This window comes from Pan paniscus, chromosome 2 (genome assembly GCF_029289425.2).
Source record: "Pan paniscus chromosome 2, NHGRI_mPanPan1-v2.0_pri, whole genome shotgun sequence".
Taxonomy (NCBI): Eukaryota; Metazoa; Chordata; class Mammalia; order Primates; family Hominidae; genus Pan; species Pan paniscus.
The window spans coordinates 88,975,811-88,992,296 of NC_085926.1; the positions used below are offsets into that span (position 1 = coordinate 88,975,811).

The 16,486-nt window shown below is 34.0% G+C and overlaps 1 pseudogene; it reads left to right on the forward strand.

Annotated features, from left to right (window-relative positions):
- The first annotated feature begins 2,322 nt into the window (after positions 1 to 2,322).
- Positions 2,323 to 16,486, forward strand: part of LOC100987202 (little elongation complex subunit 2-like) — a 150,142-nt pseudogene continuing 135,978 nt past the window's right edge.

The window sequence follows — 16,486 nt, forward strand, 5'->3', positions numbered from 1 at the left end:
GCCGGGGGATGAGGGATGAGTTGTGTCAGAGGCGCAACACTGTTTTGCCTAACTCTTCGGTGCTTCTTTGAGTAATATATAGTTAAACCAGGTACTTCAAGTGTTCACTTGATTTTTAGTTCTTATGAAGGTGCTTTTTTGGGAGTAGATACTTGTTAAATTGATGTCCTTGCCTATGGGATGATTGGTGGAGCCTTCTATTCTGGCATCTTGCGCAACCTCCTCTTTGTACATGTGATTAACTGATAAATACTCTTATTAATACTGAGCTTGATAAAGGAAAGAAACATGTTCAACTGATAGAACGTTTTCTCAAATGTTCAAATGAGATTTTAAAAAATAAAACACATTCATCTCTTGTTATAATCAGTGTAAACAGTCATCAGTTTTACAGGACAGTGGTGAAATAAAGCAGAGACAGAGAAATAAAGGAAGACAGTTGTATACATCAGATTATTAAAAACCGACACAAAACGATTTTCCTTTTAGAAATATGCTAATTAATAGTCTTTTATTTTTAATCTAGCTTTGTTTGCCTCTGGAAGGAGTACACTATAAAAGGCAAACCTCATGAATATCACAATAAACAGAAGGTCTGGAAAGCAAAGATTTGCCAACTGAGAATGTTAATAATGCAGCGATGTGCTCAGGAATTGAAATTGGCGTCAGTCTGGGCAGATCTAAAGACTATATCTAAAAGTGGCACAATTATAATAAAATCAAACGAAGGGGTTTATTATTCTTAAAAATGAGAAGACAGCCTGTCTCCTCTCTTGTTATTTCTCCTATATTTGATTATCCATTTGGAAGTGGGTGAGTAGAGTTGCTATAGTAAGGGCAGGAGTATGGACATTATATTTGAAGTAGAAAGAAATTTTCTGAGTATTCTAGAAATTTACACAACATTTTCATGAGACCATTATCAATTGGATACATAATAAAAATATATCAGGCATAGTAGTAAGAAGGAATGTCTTATTTTGGCCTGTGCTTCATCACACGAGAGAAAAGTGATTGAAGAAAAACCTTACACGTTGTCATGTATTCCAAAATGAAAACAAAGTGAATCTTGTGTTTCTTGCTCTTTTATGATTTAAATAGTTAATAAGCTACATGGCAATATGGGCCACTGCTTATAATAATGTTATACTCAATGTGAACTAGAAGTACAGAAATGATTATTATAAATGTATATATTCATATATACTGTGTCTATGTATCTATATGTCATTTATCTGAATGATATTTGGCTATACTTCTTACAGTCAATCAGTTCAATTATTTTGCCTTATTTAAATAAAATTAATGCATTACATAATTATGGCAAGAAGATATTTTTAATTGAGATATGATTTATGTATTTTAAACTTTCATTTCAATAAATTTAAATAAATGTATAGTTCCACATAACACTATCCCAGTCAAGCTGTATAAAATTTTATTACCCTGAAAATTTCTCTACTTCCCTTCTTCAGTAAATTCTCCACCCTAACCTTACATGTGACTGTTTTCATTTCCATTATTATAAATTTATTTGACTGTTTTAAAACTTTCTATTAAAAAACATACAGTATTTATAATTTTGTATCTGTTTTCTATTGTTCAGCATAATATTTTGAGATTTATTTGTGATATTGTATGAGCAGAAAGTTGTTCCATTTTATTGCCGAGTATTACTATTATATGAACTTATCATTGGAAAGAATTTGAACAATATTTTCTTACGGAGTATTTTTTCCCTAATTGAACTTAACAGAAAATGAGGAGTCCTGAGTTCTAGTCTCAATGTTATCATTCATCCAAATTTGAGTGTGTCTCTTCAACAAGCTAGATCTCATCTTCATCTTTCTAATTAAAGAGTGGTTTTAGATAATCATGGAACCTACTTCAACTCAAATATTCTAGGTCTAGTTTATGGTTGTCTATCAGTTAAATATTTATTTCATTAAGAACTATCTCGAGATTACTAACAAATTCATTCATCTTATGTCAACGAGGGGCGTCTTCAACTTAATTCTCAATTTCCATGACAACAAAATTATGCTTTTTTGTCTTCCTTAGGTTAGCTTTTCTTTTCTTTTTTAATTTTTATTTAAAGTTCAGGGGTACATGTGCAGGCCTGTAATATAGGTAAACTCATGTAATGGGCGGTTGCTGTACAGATTATTTTGTCACCCAGTTATTAAGCCTAGTACCCATTAGTTATTTTTCCTGATCTTTGCACTCTTCCCACCCTCACCCTCCAGGAGGCCCTGGTGTCTGTTGTTTCCTTCTTTGTGTCCATATATTCTCATTATTTAGCTACCACTTGTAAGTGACAACATGCGGTATTTGATTTTCTATTTCTGCATTAGTTTGCTAAGGAAAATGGTTTCCAGCTCCATCCATGTCCCTGCAAAGGACATGATCTCATTACCTTTTATGGCTGCATAGCTGCATAGTATTCCATGGTGTATATTTTCTTTATCCAGTCTGTCAGTGATGGGCATTTAGGTTGATTCCATGTCTTTGCTTTTGTGAATAGTGCTGCAATGAACATACGAGTGCATGGGTCTTTATGGTAGAATGATTTACATTTCTTTGGGTATATACTCACTAATGAGATTGCTGGGTCGAATGGTAGTTCTGTTTTTAGGCGTTTGAAGATTCACCACACGGTTTTCCACAATGATTGAACTAATCTACACATCCCCCAACAGTGTATAAGTGTTCCTTTTTCTCCACAACCTAACCAGCATCTGTTATTTTTTGACTTTTTCATAATAGCTATTCTGACTGGTCTGTGATAGTATCTCATTGTGGTTTTGATTTGCATTTCTCTTAATGAATGACCAGTGATATTGAGCTTTTTTTTTAATATGCTTGTTGGCCACATGTATGTTTTCTTTTGAGAAGTGTCTGTTCAAGTCTTTGGCCCACTTTCTGATTTTTTTTCTTCTAAACTTGTTTATGTTCTTCATAGAGGCTGGATATTGGATGTTTGTCAGATGTGTAGTTTGCAAAATTTTTCTCTTATTCTGTAGATTGTCTGTTACTCCATTGATAGTTTATTTGGATATGCAGAAGCCATTTAGTTGATTTAATTAGATTCCATGTTTTCAATTTTTGCTTACAATTGCTTTCAGCATCTTTGCCATAAAACCTTTAGTTTAATTAGATCCTATATATCAATTTTTATTGCAATTGTTTTTGGCATCTTCGTCATAAAATCTTTGCCCATTCCTATATTCAGAATGGTATTGCCTTGGTTGTCTTCCTGTGTTTTTAGAGTTTCAGGTTTTAAATTTAAGTCTTTAACCCATATTGTGTTAATTTTTGTATATGATGTAAGGAAGGAATCCAGTTTCAGTCTTCTTCATATGGCTAGCCAATTATCCCAGCACCATTCATTGAATAGGGAGTGGTTTCCCCATTGCTTACTTTTGTCAACTTTGTTGAAGATCAGATAGTTGTAGGTATGCAGGTTTATTTCTAGGCTATCTATTCTATTCCATTAGTTTATGTGTCGATTTTTTGTACCAGTATCATGCTGTTTTGGTTACTACAAGCCTGTAGTATAGTTTGAAGTTGGGTAGCATCATGCCTTCAGTTTTGTTATTTTTGCTTATGATTGCTTTTAAAAATTCCGTTGAAGGAAGATATGGTTTGAAACTGAGAATTACTCCTATTTCCCTTTCACTAATTTGTTGTATTACTTTTAGTTTTTGCTAAACCAAACATTGGTTAATTTGAAATATACCTTATTTGTGTCTGTCAAAATTCGCAACATCTTTTAAAGATATGTTTACATTGTTACTTTTTTTTTTTTTTAAGACAGAGTCTCACTCTGTCACCCAGGTTGGAGTGAAGTGGCATGATCTTAGCTCACTGCAGCTGCTGCCTCCCAGATTAAAGCGATTCTCATGCCCCAGCCTCCCAAGTAGCTGGGATTACAGGCATGCACCACCACACCCAGCTAATTTTTGTATATTTTTAGTAGAGACAGGGTTTTGCCATGTTGGCCAGGCTGATCTCAAACTCTTGGCCTCAAATGATCCACCCACCTCAGGCTCCCAAATCGCTGGGATTACAGGCATGAGTCACCACACCCAGCCCACACTGTTACCTTTTCCATAGCCTTTTTATAACCACTCAAGTCAGGAGTGAATGAACCTCTCTAACCTTTGATATCAGATTATATTTTGTATAATTCTTACCTTCTTTTAATCATTCATTATTTTTTCAAGCACTACTGCATGTCTTAAGCCTATGACTAGTGTAAAGGATATAATAATGAGCAAAAGAGAGTCTCAAACTTCATGTGCTTTTATCCCAGCATGTCACCATGAAGCAATTACTCTGAATTATAAACAAGCTCTCTGAAAAAAATTGCTGATGCTGTCATGCTGCCACAATAGTAAGATCTAACCTAGTTTTGGGTGGGTCAGGGGAAGATCCTATGAGTATGTGATGTTGAAGTTGCAGTCTGAGGATGAGTTAATGCTCTGAAGGTCTGTGTATGCATATTGGGTGAATGTGTATTAGTGCACAAGTGTGCATATTTGTGTGGGTGTATATGTTTATGTCATGGGTGATGGTGGTAGGCATATCAGAATGGATTAATTTCTTGGCATAGTTACCTGTCTTACACAGCAACATCACACAGTTTAGAAACTCACTGGATTTTGAAAAGCAAGGGAGAGAAAACTGTGGGAAGATTCCACAGTTAGTAGCAAGTACAAGACCTTGTAGAATATTGTAGACCATTTTTAGTGTTTTAGTTCAGCTTTTACCCGATGAACTATTTATAGAGTTTTAAACAGAGATAAAAAATAATCAAATATTTAGAGTTAGAAGAGAGTTTTGGACTGAATGTCCACATTAGAAATCTTTGGTTGACATATGAGGAAGGAAGCTTTGTATGTTGATGAGATGCCTGAGCAGAGGTATCAATTCTGACTTCAGAATCTCTCAAAATAACCATTTCCACATTTAAATGTATTATAGATATGTATAGACATATCTCAGTACCTCCTCTTAAATTTTAAGACCCTGTGACTGAATTAACATAACAAGGCTGATGGGGATTACTTCCTAGGTTTTATTTGAACAAAAGAAAAGCTCTATTTCTGCTGAGGTTGAGTGAAGGTAGGATGATAAAAATCTGGAACTATGTCCCAGGTTGCATTACCTGGAAAACAGACTTTGAGCAGAAATTTGTGTTTAGAAAGTTTACTGGGAAGTACTCAAAATCAGCAATTAAAAGGGGGAAAAAGAATGAGAATCAGGCAGAGGGAGGATAGGGTTTGGATGAGTCCCAAAGCCCTCAGTTGATCCTGTGGAGCTCTGGAACTTGGTGGCTCCACAGAAATCACCCCTGGAAGGGTAGGGAGGCAGGGATTTTCTCAGATGCTGGCTGCACCCAAGGAAAGAATTTGTCCTTGGGAAGGTGGATCTTCTCAGGTGGGCACAACTCCTAGAAAGAGACACAGCTGCCAAGATCAAGGGGAAAAATAATATTTCAAGCCTAAAAGGAGAATCCAGTGCAAAAGATTATTAAGCTTGTCTAGCTAAGTATCACAGAAAAAATACATCAGAGAGATTAAAAATTGAGTGCTAGACATGGTTTTGGGGGCTCTAAATCCAGCTATTTCTGAATTATTACCTTTTGGGTTTTTCATATTTTCAATTATAAAGATCTCCCATCTACTTCTTTCATTGTGATTTTTCAATAAGTTTTGCTGTCAGCAGTTAATACACTGTTTTTTAAATTATTATTCACTCTTTTCAGGGATACAGAAGAAAACCAAGTTGATGAAGAGAAATATCAGAAAGCTTGTCTTCTGAAATCTTCTGAGAAAGATATAAGAAATTATAAGCATAATGACTACAGCAGGATTGTAAAACTGAGGACTGTCTTTCACAGGTGAGTGTTGTTAGATTTTTTACTCTTAATGAGGGAATTAGGATGGACAATAAACTTTCTGAGAATCGGATGAATTTAGGATGAGGCCTTCATTTGACCTTAATGGCAAAGTTTTCCCATGCGTGTACTAAAAAATGCTGCTTCTTCAGGTCTGGAAAAAGACACTCAAATGATTTGGACATCCAAGCATTACTTTAAAAAAAAATCTTTCTTTGAAAATAGTGCATCTCAGAAAGAAGGATGGGAACTCAATATTTGGAACCCTGTCTCCACTGTGTGCATGCTTTGTCAGCAAAGTGAGTTTAGATCTTAGCTTAGTTATTTTTAATTGCTAGTAATTATCCAAAACAAGAAAGCTACATTGGCAAATATGATATTTCCTCTACTATGCCTTTGAAAAAAAACACAATTAAAGTAAAAATATGGCCTAATTGCCAGAAATCAATGTTAAGAAGTAAATTTCCCTTATAAATGCTCCTCAGTGATGCTTGGCAAAAGCATTATGTAATGTCACATTCTTACTTCAGAGGTAATATTTCAGTTCAATTAGTTTCTCATCCAATTGATATTACCTATTTCAGAAAGCCATTAAAACCAAAAAAAGGAAAAATTTGGGACCTGGATAAAGAAGTAGATTATTCTCAGGAAGTGTCATTTGCATTATTATTTACAGCATTATTTACACTTAGGCTGCTGATCAGTAGTGACCCTCACTTTGACGTGATGCAAATGTCAGCAGTATTGAAGAGAAGAAAAAAACAGCTAAATATATTAAAGAGAACAATATGGATTGTGCTACTTTAGCATGCTCAGATCTGAAGGATTGTCAAGCGTGCAACTAGGTAGTGTGCCTAATTTTGAATTTAGTTAATCAATTTAGGCTTTTGTTCTAGGCATGAAATTGGGGTACAGTTGGGGAGCTGCATGTTTTAAAGGTGAAGTTCAAGTTTGCTTTCCTAGCCAGATAATTTAGTTAGGTAAATATCTGGTTAAAAACAAAAACAGAGAAAACAAAACAAAACAAAAAGAAAAGAAAACAAAAACAAAACAAAAGAAAGAAAGGAAAAGAGAAAAGAACAGAAAAGTGGTAGATTAAGAAAATAACAGTTACATAGCAGATACTGTGGGCAAGAAATTGAGCTAAGGGCTTTGGAAATAAAGAGCAATAATTCAACTCATTTCATGCTCTTAACAGTTCTATGAAATGAATGTCATTATTATCACCAAATTAAAATGAGATATTTCTGGCATGGAGAGGGCTATGTACCAGGAAGAGCAAGGGTTCGAATCTAATGCAATCTGTATTGAACCCCACACAGAGTTTAGGATTCTAATCACTACATTTTTGAAAGGTAAGTCTAGTTCTCTTAAATCAAAATGTAAATACTATGTTCCCATTTCTATCTCACTTCCCAACCCAAACTAGACATTAATCTACTTATACTATAGTAATATTTTTATAGTTACATATAGAAAGACTATAGTTATATTCCAACTTATCAACTAATTCATAAAATTACACAGAGAATATCTTCTCTGTAGTGGCTTTTCTCAATTTAAAGCTCAGAAATTTAGAAAATATTTTTTCACATCTCTTGAATATATATGATAAAATCATTTCTATAAATATTTTGGTCAACTTTTGGTCAAATATAGAGTTCTTAATATAGAGGGTTAAATGACTCCTATAAATTCAATGGAAAAGAAAAGTAATTCAATACCTAGAAAAAATGGACTATTTAGAATATGAAATAATTTACTTCTAATAACCATAATTTAAACTCTGAAAAAAGTATTTTCCATCAGATAGACATAAGTTTTGCTGTAGAGTGAGAGTCGTAGCCAAATGATGTATTTGAAGATCATGTGATGCTATTTCATTCATATAGTCATTTTGCCCTTTTCTTAAGATGTTCTAATTATTTAAGACAATCCAATTTCTTATTTTGTCATTTGGTTCCTTTTTCCTCAAAGTTTTTGGTGAGAAGCAGTCTGAAATTACAGCTAATGCAAGGACCCATGCTGAGCACAACCACCTTCCTGCTGCTGAGAGTGGATCACAGGGCTACCAGTAGAGAACTTGGTTTGTCTCACTCTGCAAAGGTTTTCTTCTTCCAAGTTTAATGTCTCAAATCTCAAATCATCTGCTAATAGTAATGTGGTACATATGTAGAGTCCTTTATATTTATTAAATTTTAAAGATATTTTTCTTTATTTGCATCCAACTTCGAAACATAGTCACTAATTCCAAGTCAAAGCAATGTTATTTTACTAATTACATCTTTACATGTTATATCTCATTTTTAGTAATTCCTTAATTTTAATTTATAACTTTATGAAACTTTGCATTTAGATCAATATATCATTTTAAAGTTATATAATTTTCCCCATTTATAAAATAACTTTATTGGCCTTGTTGTCTTCCCAGTCTCTCTTTTTATGTATTCTTGACATAAAGACTTATTGTTTTTATTCTGATCAATCAATTACTATTTTTTTCAATAATGCTTCTTATAAAGCTCAGTGACAATATACATGTCATACCTGCTCTCCTTCTCTTAAATACATAAAACCACAGTGCCAGAAAAGCATTATCCAAGTTAGTTAAAAGATTTGGTGAAAAATGGTAATAACAAATTCTAGAACTTTTTAAAAATTCACCTCCACCCACCCTCAACCTGAAAAATCCAAATTTTTCTTATATGTTAATAGTGTATAGAGAAGAGATTGACCCTGCCCCCCGCCCCACCTCCACCTCTGCCTCCCACCAATATCCATGTTAGGAAAGCTTGGGAACTCCACATCTGGAAGTTCAGGCCCAGAGATAATCATATCATCACTTTGCCAGCAGGAGCTCTTTCTCTCTGTCTCTCTCAATCTCTTTCTCACTGACTCTACAAGCTTAGTTTTAAAGAAGTAGCTTAAGCCTTTGACATAAATTTCCCAGTATGAAGGGTATTGTCTGAAACTTATACAAGTAGAGACAATGTAAATTCTAAAGTGTCTAAAATACTTTTTAGTGTAATGTTCTGCAAGAATGTGACTCAATAAGGCATTCAGCAGTGACTAATTTTGCAGACATGAGGACTCGTCTTGCATCTTGGTTTAACTTGTCAATATCTGATGTTCTTAATAGCTTGCCTGAAGCAACTAGCAAACTCTGGACTTAAAGGGCAATTGCAGATAATATTTAACTTTTAACTCTATTCCGGAGTTTAACTGTCATTTACATGATTACTTAGAGTGACATTCCTGAACAGTGAGCTCTCAGGATAATTAAAATTTAATTTTCTTTAGGGATAGAATACGGGAGATTATGTTCAGCTTATTAGAGCTGACCCTTTACTCCTAGACAATTTTCCAGTTTAATTTGTCTTATGTAGTACATAATTTATGTGGCCCTAGTTATTATGTACTGTACTTTTATTCTAACAGATGCTGCTTTAAATGCCCAAATTAAAAGTTCTCAATTCCTTTACTATTGTAGAAAGCAGCATCCTGCATGGGAAATAAAGGGGAAGAAAAAAATCAAGTGAGAATTGACTGTATTTTTAGACAAAAAAAAAAAGAAGTTCAGAAAAAAATAGCCATTATAAAATCATAAAATATTTGCAAATTTACCTTGAGATCTTATATTGAATTTTGCCTTTATTATTATTTCTGGAACACAAAAGAGTGCCTTAATTAACAAAAGTTTTTTTAAGTTTTAAAAAAATCATATTGCTATTGTAAAAACATATTGTCTGAAACTATAATATTCAGTATGGTATAACTGGCCACATATGACTATCTAAATTTTAAAGATTAATGAATTAAAAGTAAATAAAATTTAGAATTCAGTTTTTAGTTGCATTGGCTGCATTTTAAGTGCTTAATAGCCACGTTTATCATATTGAACAGCACAGATGAGAACATTTCCATCATCTATTGATTGGACAGCGCTGGCTTCAAATAATACTTCTGGTAAACCTAATCGTTTCTCTTACATATGTTGGTGCTTTCTCCTTAAGTATAGTTGCTTACTACTAGGTCTACTGTTGCTTACTACTGGTTCTACTGTTTGAGGGCCTGAAAGTGACACCTTACCTTGTATGTTGAGGTGATCCAGTAATAATGTTGCAAAATTAACAGCAAGCCTGATGTCAAGCTGTCTGAAATTTCCTGATCACCACTGAAGCAAATGCCTAAAATCAGGGTAAGACTGAGGATCAGAATGTTTTTCTGGTGAGTTGAGGATCTATTATGAAGACTGGAGCGCTTGGAAGAAAACGAGAAAAAGTCATATTCTATGTGGTCAAAGGATTAAGTTCTACCTAGGCCCATCCTTGGCAAAATTCAAGAGTCCTTTGAAAATTTGTGGTGATTGAAATGTGTAAGGTGGAGAGGGAGCTCCCTAGATCCGCTGCCTCATCTGTGCTTCCAAATCTTCTGGATGTTCCAACATTTGAAATAAAGAGGACTTGACTGTGTAAAGATTTTGGGATGTTGAGACTAAGAAAGTTAGAATATAATAGTGCAGGGAAAAATCGATTTGGGCCTTTCTTCTCCTTAGGAGAACAAAAACTAGAGATAATGGGTACAATTATGAGACTATTTTACAATATCCAGGGAAATCTCAGTCCTTTTGGAGTGCTATATTTTCACAGAATGGAAAAAAAAAATCTTGTGGAATATATTTTCTATTGTCTTTTCAGCATATTTTAGAGATTTTTTTCAAGTTTAAAATGAATTAAATTTTAAAAAAATATATTTTTAAAAAGAAAAATACATTAAGATGAATAAAGTTTAAAAATCACAATATTGAACATTCATATTCAAATTTTTCTCTATTTTTCTTCTTTTGAATAGGACTCTCAAATTAAAAAATGTGACAATGTAAAACTGTAGCATCAGTGTCTAAGTCACCTCCTGAAAGGCAATAGGCCTGGAGATAGCAATATTAGGTATTTACCATTCCTTAACACTGTCACTTTTTAGCAGGGTGTTTCATATATGGTCAGTGGATGATAAATAGGGAAAGCCTCCAGTTTTTGATATGGGGAATAAAGAGGGAACTAAAAAAGCTTTGAAAACTTCTAGGGAGCCTGTTTATCAGAAGAAAAGCACCAGGAGCCACGAACATTAATTTCTGATATGAAGTCTTTTACTGACTAGCTGCATGAGTTAGGATAAATTTCTCTACATGTTGGGAGTTGTTTCCTCAAATGTAAAATGAACAGTTTAGAACAGTAGTTTCCTAAGGTTCTCTGACTATTGCATTCCTAAAAGTAAAATGAACAAGGGGAAAATCCCAGCTAGTAAAACACATAAGACTTTCACTGTAGAATGGCACAGCATTTCAACTTAGCAAAACGGTATTTTATGTTGTGTTGATAGAGGAATGAAACTTTGGAAAAGTTCCATCAATGTAGACTGATTACATATATTAAAGCTATGAGTATGTAATAAACTATGTTTGTCCAGAAAAAAGGGAACAATTTACATCATGGGGCACAGAAGTCTGTCTCTGGCAAGATAATAAACTTCTCTGTTTCTGCTATCTAATAAAAATAGGGGGACTGAGAATTTAAGTAAATAAAGCTGAAATTAAGCAAATGCCTGTCCAGAGGCAGAAGGAGATTAAGGGCTCTTTTTCATCAATATTTAATTTACTAAGACACTCTTTAGTTAAGTAACTTTCTTATACCACTTGACAGCTTGGTTCACCCTACAGTGAGCCAAGGCGATTCCTAAAATAACCACACTTATGCTACAGCATCTCATCAAGGTTTTGCCAACATGTTTTGTGTGACGTGGGAAAAGATATAGCCCTCTGTGCAAATCGTGAACCTAAATAAAGACAAAAACGTTCTTGACTTCAAAGTTCAAGCTGTGTGCATGACTCAGCCTGGTAGTGTCACAGCTTGTCAGCACTGCAACTTTTTCATTACATGTATTTCTTTGGGCTCTGTTTTAGGAAGATATTCAATTTAAGCAAAAGAAAGTTGGAGTCCCTTCTAATCATAAAACCTAACATTGAAAATAGCCTTCAGACCCAGAATTGCAAACATCGAGACACAACATAATTATCTGTCTTCCTTACTCTGACTGTTAGACTCAGCTGCCTCCAAAGAAAATGGAAATGATATGGTCCTGGAGGGAAAACAAAGCAAAGTCAATCATTTATCTTCCCAAATTTTCAGGACTATCCTAATTTGTATACACTTTGCATTTCTCTTGCACAGGCTGTTGTTAACCTACCTTGATATCTTACATACCTGATGAGGTGACTGAGCCTGATGCCTCTTCTCCTTGATCCTGAGACTATTTCTTCTCCTTAGGAGCATCTCATTTATTTTACCAAGGAAAAGTTAAATTTAGCAAACGGACCCTTTCACAGTTGAGAGTTCTTGCTGATCTGAGAGCCTGTCAAGGTGATTCTATGCCAACTTGGACCTGTGTGCAGTGGAAGCTTCCAGTCTTGCCAAATGTTGTGCTTATTTTGTGACAAAGATGAAAATCACAGTTGGATTTAAAAGGAGGCCATCTAACTTATTTTATTCTTGTCTCAAGTCTCTGAATCTGTATCTCCATGACTGAAAGCTTTGTAAATAAACAGGTGTCCACTTATCCCAATGTGAATTAAAGTTTCATGGAGCCAGAGGGAGAGTTGATTTATTTAAAAAACGAAAAGTTATTGTAATACTTTTCTTTGGTATGTGGAAGTAATAGTTACTCTATAATTTGTTCTGTACATATATTAACACCCATACTCGTAATGTTTTCATGGGATTTATAGTAGGTGTGTTACATAAAAGGAAATGGATTTGACAGATGAACTAGACAAGCTTAGGTCAATGTAAATAAATGTTTATGGACTGGTAAGTTTTTCAGTAAGTGCCAGAGAGAGGTCATATGATGTGTTTATGCTTTTATGTACAAGATACAAACACAAAAATATGTATGTAAGTAAACAAAATAATATTCCCCCATTTATTATTAATGTGTCTGATATAGTAATGCACAAATACACATGCACATTTATGCAAAATCATATTTTCTTCTAATTAACTTATTTCCCCAAGCACCTAAGAATTACGTGTTTGAACATTAAGCATGTTAGGTACCTGCATTTACAACTACTTCAGCAAACTAAATGCCCAGAGTGCCTAATTTACAACAGCACAATAACTTAGGCATTTAGAGATCCATTCAGTGGGATTACCTTGTTTTTACTACTAAATTTAGGTTTTGGTGATGATGTGGTATTAACTGTAAAGTCAATTTTAAGAGTTTTGAAATATATTAATATATAATGTGCATAGCTACGTAATATTCACACAATATAGAAAATATCCTCTCTTGAATTATCTTAGTAATTATATTCTTGAACACATTTTAAAACCTTTATTATTTATGAGTATACTCATTTTCTATGTTCATCTCATGTAGCATATGCATAAACTTTTTATGTAGGTATTTAAGGAAATAGGCATAAGTAGGCATCTTTGTCATACATATCATTTGTTTTACAAGCATTTATATTCCCTGGTTGGAGATTTTAGGAATTTTACTACAGGATGATCAATTATTTAATTTAAATATATAAATTATTTAATTACAAATAAAACCACAGCAGGTTGTCAAAATACTTCACAAACAGAAACCAAAAAAACCCATTATGTCTGTTTTTTAAAAATACCTCAATAATTAGTCTCATGAAACTTTCATTATTTGAACATCTTAATTATTTAAATCTATAAATTAACGAATCTAATGACACAGTATTGAAATTTCACCCTAAATGTAGAAAGCCACTTTACTCAAGGATGTCCTAACAGCTGGGTGGCCTAAGAAGGCCTCATTCACATGTGTAGCATTTGGAAGCTGTTGGTATGGGGTCAGAGGAATGACTAGGATGCAGGTGACTTATTCCATAGTTGACTCTCTCGGGCATTCCACATGGTAGTTATAGGATTCCAATAGCAGTAAGGATATAAACACTTTCAAGCACCTTATTGTATCGCATTTGCTATAAACCACTGACTAAAGCAAGGCGCATCACCAAGACTGGACTCAGAGTGTGAGGGGTGTATAATGGGCAAGGACTCAGGGGGGCAGAATAATCTGTGGCCTTTTCCATAGTATTACACAAGAGTACTAAAGGTTTACATCCTACTGAAGGAGCTACCTTTCTAAGCCATTTATTGTTTCTTTTATAGTTTTATCTTATTGTGCTAAGAATACTTAACATGAGATCTACCCTGTCAACAATTTTTTAAAGTGTACCATGTATCTCTCTTGATTATAGGGAATAGGGAAACAGGAGAGTTACTAATTCATGGGCCTAAAGTTTTAATTAAGCAAGATGAATATACTCAAGAGATAAGTCTTGAAGAAAAAGGTCACTGGGTGAGGTGTTAAATATGTCAATCAGCTTGTTGGAAATCTTTTTGCAATATATACATAAATCAAAATGTCACATTGTATACTTTGAATGTATACAATTATTTATTTGCCAATTATACCCAATAAAGCTTGAAAAAAAGATAATATTCCATGTTTTGAAGAGAATGAAAATGAGCTAAAGTAGCAGCTTTATAGATATAACCAAAGTTTAAATATCAGGAAGCATAGTTAGCAAATAGAAATGCCAGGGATGAAGTATCACAGGAGGGCAAGTGTAATGGGCTTGCCCCTTATACTTGTGAGGGATATTGGGGTGATGGGGCTCCTTAAAAGTATTTATTGCATTATATATGCATGTGTGTATGTGTGTGTGTGTGTGTGTGTGTGTGTGTGTGTGTGTATGCTTTCTGTTATAGCTGCAAAAAACCAATGTCCCTTCCTTACTCATACTAACCAGACACAGTATTTTCTAAATATGGTCCCTGAGCCAGGTGCAAAGGTACAACTTGAGATGTTTGTGACAAATACAGCTTTACAAGTCCTATTCTCGAGATTTTTGACTCAGAAACACTAGGATGGTGCTGAGTAATGCAATCTGTAATGAACATCTCAAACTCTTCTGTGAACAAGAAAGGGTATGTGGTGGTTCAAAATCAACTTTTATTCCTTAAAGAGTTAGGCACCAACAATATTTTGTATTTGTTAATTTATTTCTTCTCACGTTTCCAGGCATTTCTTCTCCTTCTAGGTGCCCAAATGTATAATGAATCCCCTCCTACAAGGAACAGAAATATTATTTATAGTTTGAAATTACTTTTCAATCTTAGAATCTCTAATTTTTGAAAATAAAAAAACTTTGAATACCAACACTGAGAAGAATTATGAAAATGAAATCAATGGATTATCATAGTGTCCTACTTTTAAACGGATTTGCTATTTTTGGTTTGTACCTTTCAGAGTTGTGTTTCACAAGGGGGAAAGTGATGTTTTCCTTCCAAATTCACTTTTGTGAATGGGATTTTAAGCTTGTATCCAACTATTGTCACTATAGACATACAAAAATGTAGGTAGGTTTTGTAAACATAACACTATGGAGCACATTGCTGTATTAAAAATAGAAGTCAGATATTGTGACTTCCTGTAGAGGCTTCTTGTGACAACATAACATTTCAAGGCACTGAACTAGGTACAAAAACGAGCTGAGGAATCTTCTTTCCTAAGGCTATCCATATGTTGGGGTAGGCTTGGATCCAGTCCTACCAAGAAGTTGGGGAACTAACTAATGAGTCCTGGTGTTTCTTCCTGCTGACAATTCTATATGCCATTATAAATCTTTCAAGATATGCGGTTCTCTAAACAGGTTTTGAACAATTAAACATTAAATTTGTAATAGAAGCAGACAGTGAGCACTCACAATCATAATTTTCAAAATAAAAAGCTTTCCTGTCACCTTATTCACTTATCTAAATATGCAACTATAAGCATTGAAGTTTTTCAAGTAGAAACTTAGGGGTGCATGAGCTATAATCAGAGTGGGGAAGAGGCAGGAACAGATTGTCTTTAACATCAGGCAAGAGTGTTATCTTGGACTGTCTGCTCAGCCTGAGGTGCTTTGACACTTCTTTCTAGCACACCTAAAAATACTTTTTTTTCCCTCCTGCCGCTGCAATCACGAGCTTTAAGTCAATCAAAAGAGCACATAATTTCTTTTCTGAATATATCAATTAATAGCATCTTCAAAGACTTAACCGCACTGTCCTTATTGAAAAAGAGTAAACAGCACAAAGAGTAAAACATTTTCCTCAAATCATACACACAAACATCTAAAAATAAAGGATGCATATATTTTTACAAAACTCTGTGTAAAAATTAAGACCTTAATGTTATCTGTAAAATATCAAGAAAAGCAAAGAAAATATATTTGATTCTTAGGAGAATTAATCATGAACACTAAAAAAACTAAGGAAGACTGTGTATTTTGAAGACATTATTTACCAGAAATATATATCCAACTAAATCTATGTTTTAAGCATCAAAAGGCACAAAAATTTCAAGCTTTTTATGTATTCATTTATTCACTCAATATACAATTATTGAACACTTACTGTATGCTGGACTCTGTGCAAATGCTGAGAACCCAGAGACAATTCTCCAGGACTTACTAGCTAGTGGCAGAGACACATATATTAATGT